This window comes from Corvus brachyrhynchos, unplaced genomic scaffold, assembly GCF_000691975.1.
Source record: "Corvus brachyrhynchos isolate BGI_N302 unplaced genomic scaffold, ASM69197v1 scaffold37, whole genome shotgun sequence".
Classification (NCBI taxonomy): domain Eukaryota; kingdom Metazoa; phylum Chordata; class Aves; order Passeriformes; family Corvidae; genus Corvus; species Corvus brachyrhynchos.
Genome location: NW_008239289.1, coordinates 931,911 through 936,397, shown reverse-complemented (window position 1 = coordinate 936,397; position 4,487 = coordinate 931,911).

The following is a 4,487-nucleotide window of genomic DNA, read 5'->3' as shown; positions in this document are numbered from 1 at the left end:
TAATAGTTCTAAGATAAGAGTGCTGATGAAGAAACATCAGCAAGGTGAATCATAAGTCGGTATGCCTAACTGTAGATAGGTATTTCTGATGAAAGGTGAACCTTTGAGAGATACTACAGAAAAGCAGTTTGAATTTGTACACAGGTCCTGGAATCCTCTCAGAAGTCCCTGTATGGATTGTCTGTTACTAAGAACTGTACAGGAAGGCTTTCTTGGACACAGTTTTCCTTTAGCGCTGCATAGAGTGGTGTCTAATATCTTCCAGATTAAATACAAGTTTGGTGTCCAAATATTAGGTCCAAAACCTTTGTCCAATGCAGTCTAGAGGAAGCTGGATCATTTTCAGAAGTGGTAAAAGGTATGAGGCCAAAGCTGCAACATCAAAGGCATGCTTAAATTCTGTTACATATCTAGGTGAATGGATGACATCTTGTCGTGTGAAGTCTGTTTTCCTTGAGAATACATTCTCATGCCCTCCTGCAAAGATCTGATTCTTAGCCGAGGAGCACATCCATTGCAAGAAGTCAGATAGCCACCAAGGAGTTCATTATAAAGTTGGAGTTTTCTGCCTTGTGGTAAGAAAGGAACATATTGTTATCATTAGATTATTTTAACAAAGGGAATATCTGACTCACTCTCATACTGGTGTTACTTGTATTTACAGATTCCTTGTCCTTACTGACCTCTGAATTTCAGAAAGCAGCATGGAAAGTAAAATGACTCATTACAGAATAAATGGTTTAACTTAACATTTTAAGTAAATTAAATTCAGAAAGCAAGAACTTGCAATGAGGGCAATGATGGGGCTGAAGGAGCCTTGGATATCTGAAATCTTGAAATTTGAATGTCAAAAACGATACTCAGTAAGAATGACTACACACAATGATAATAATAAAAAAAAACCTCAAGAGATACCTGATACTGCTGAAAAGACGCTTTCCAGCAATTTCTGGACATGAATGGTAAAAACAGAGAAAGAAGAAGTATTACCTAAGTTATGCCACTAATACTTGGCCACACAGAGACTGCCAGCTACAGACAGTAACTCAGGAAAACACTTCTGGTGCCAAACCTCTTGGAAATCTGGGCCACAAATTTCTCATCAAAAAGGAATATAACCTGAATTTTCTGTTGAGAAAACAGCCTCCTTCCATGCTGTCATGAGACATGCAGTGTTAAGGTGGTATATTTGGTCATTTTCTCATTACACATTGGAAGGCATCCTTTCCCCCAGCAGATGTGGGGATTTCAGCCTCGTGCACTGAGAAGACTATCAATGTATGGACTGCTGTGATATGACAAAGGAGTTGCCACCTGAATTACGGCAACACTGTAAAGAGAAAGGATTTCTTTTATCAGATGACATCATATCCATTCTCAGCAAATATCAGTCATTAGAAAATAGAAAACCTCTTTTATCCTGACTGGAAAACCGTCCCTGTCTGGTACATAGAAGGAGAAATAATATGACTTGTTGCAGTGGGGATACTGCAACACGATGCACCAAACAAGGAGGCCATGGAAAAGAATTATATATAGACAGATTCTTGATAGATGTTTTCAGAGATGTTTATTTCTCCAGCCACATGGCCGGGGCTCTGCCGAGGAACTGCTACAGTCACAGGACCCCAGGGTCCTTCCCTGCACAAGGGAACACAAAACAACCAATGGGGAATGAGGCTGACCAGGGGCAGGGAAACCCTGTCTCTGTCCCCTCAGGGCCCCTCTCCCAGGACTACCTGGCAGGGGGAGGAGACCCCAACAATGACTGGTCCTGGCATATCCAAATCTGCCTCCTCTGACTGGCCCCAGTAGTGGTGAAGTATAGAAACACCTGAGCTTCATCACTCTCCTGCCCTGTTCGGGCTCTCAGATATTACTAGTAGAGCTTTTACAATGCTTGGACTTCATCCTGTTACATCTTTCACTCCATGGTGTCTTAAAAAGCAACTCAGACCAAACTCATCCTGGTCCTTGAATTTCTTGACACCTTACTCCATGCATGTGACTGATTATGCCCAGCTGCTCCCTGTGACTTGGTGAGTGAGTAATAAAACTGAATCACCTGCATCACCAAACTTACTGTTATCACCAGTATCAGTAACTTCAGCCAGCTGATTGCCCTAGGTCAGATACCTCAGTTCAATGAAGTGTGGCAGAGACTATGCCTCTGATGGATGTCATATTGTGTACAAAATAGCTATTAAGTTTCCAGGTGTTTTCTGTTTTTTTCCCTGTAAAACCCAACCAACCAACAAAACGTCAAAAAACCCCACTCCAAAAGACCAAACCAAACCAAAAACCCCCATGCCTTTTAATATTTAACAGACATCATTTTTCAGGGGTTTTATCAAGCATGACATTTACTAGGAACAATTTGTGATTGTATTTTAGTAGCATTTTAACTGCAATGAATAGCCAAGACCTAAACAGTTGCTTGAGAAATGCCCCCGGCTGTACCATTCTTCTTCACAGAAATAATACCATGCTGGGATACCAGTTCAGTGTTGATTGAGACGGATGAGTGTTGAATCATGCTCTCAAATCACATTCTATTTCTGATCCAAAAGATAACGTATTACAGCTTAGTCAAAAATATTTCATATGCTTAAATAGTGAATTTCTCATTCAATTCCCCAGCCCGTGTGCCAGAAGAAAAGAAGGACACAGAATCGATCCTTTTTCTGAAAGGCTGAGCCATCCTGTAATTAAAACCAGATTTATGACCAAAGGTGTACACTATCTTCTTTGTCTTCACACCGGACTTCATTGTTTCTCAGTGAAATCTCTACCAGAGTTACATACCTACTTCCTGTGCCAAGCTGCATATGTACGTTTAACACTTGTAAGCCTGAAGAAGGAAAATATTTTGGGAGCTTCATGTTTTTATCATGCCCAGCTCCTGACAACAGAACAGAATGATCCTCCTGAAGCCAGAGAGTATAGGTGAAATGAAACTACATTTGGAAACTGCTGATTGAGGAATACATTATAAAAGCAGAGTAATGCAACAATAATCATCTTATCTAGTGACAAAAACATATAAACCTCCAATATGCAAAGTCTGAGCAAAGCCTGAGATATTCTAGGATTCAAAAGGCCTGGGTTAGTGCACTTTAGTTTGAAAGCAAACCAGTGAGAGACTTAAAATCAGAACTACAATTTAATAGGAAAATTAAAAATAAATGCAGTAGTACAGAAACACTGAAAGAGCAGGATACAACCTGACACCCTATCAGTCAGGGTGGTGGTAGCAGTCTGATTAAATGGTGGCTGCAGTCCTCCTGAAGTGATAGATGTTGAACTGGTGCTCCTGTCGAAGGGTCTGGTCTTCCTCTGAACGTCCACTGGTAGTTATGTAGCTCTTCTCCTCTGGGAATCCAGTAGGTAAGGACTGAGTTTATATCCAGGTAGGAATGCTTGGTTCCTCCCCCTGAGCAGAGCATCTCACAATGGGATGATATAATTTTATGAGTCATGCAGTGAGGCTTGATAGCCTATTAACAGAAAAAATGTCTCTCCAGAGGGAATTATCAGGGATGTGTCATTGAAGAGACAAAGAACACTGCCCCACCTGGTTTTAACAGCTAGATCGTTAACAGACGATACCTCCTGGAGGGAGTTAACAGGGATGTGTCACAGAAGAGGTAAAGAATACTGCCCCACCTGGTTTTAACAGGTGGTGATAGAAAACATACTTTTGGTTACATCTTACATTGTAACCTAAGGCAGTTAGCTCTGAGGGCATCACTGTTATTTGGTCACACTGAGATTGAGACTTAGGGTTAATGGGTGGCCTGCCTTCTCACAGGGTACAGGTTAGGGTGCTGGTCTGAAAACTGTCAGCATGTTGCCTTCACAGTTCTGTAATCAAACTTATACTGACATTTGTTATGGATGTAAGATATGTCTCTGTCTTTTTCAGCCATACAAGTACTTCATTTTTTACTGTATGTGGAGAAAAAAGGAGAGAAGAAAGCTCCTAGGTAAGCAGGTAGTGAACACAGCTTTCAGAGATTGTTGAAATTAAAAAAGACTAAATTATCCTATGTTGAAATTAAAAAAGACTAAATTACCCTAATCAGATTTAAGAAAATTACATGCAACAAGAAGCTTACATAAGTAACCCAACTCTCTTCCATTGGCAAAAATGATAAGCAGCAGCACAAGACTTCATTTCCTCTACTCTTTTGTTTAGGAAATCTGCATTGTTGTGAGACAGGTTTCTTTAGGCCCATCAGAGTAAAACTTCTTTTTCAGAATGATTCCACATGTTTGATACAGTGGATGTGAGAGTAAGAGCTGCCAAGTGAGAGACTGGTGTGTTACAGGGTCAGGCATTTTCATAAGGTTTTTTCCTTCATGATTGCATTGTGATACTCATTATACGCTTGAGTTTCATTACCATGCAAAAAGAAGAATTCTGTAGTCCTTTAGCACAGGAACCAGAGAGTTAATTGATCTGTTTTATAGAAAATTTGAAAAAT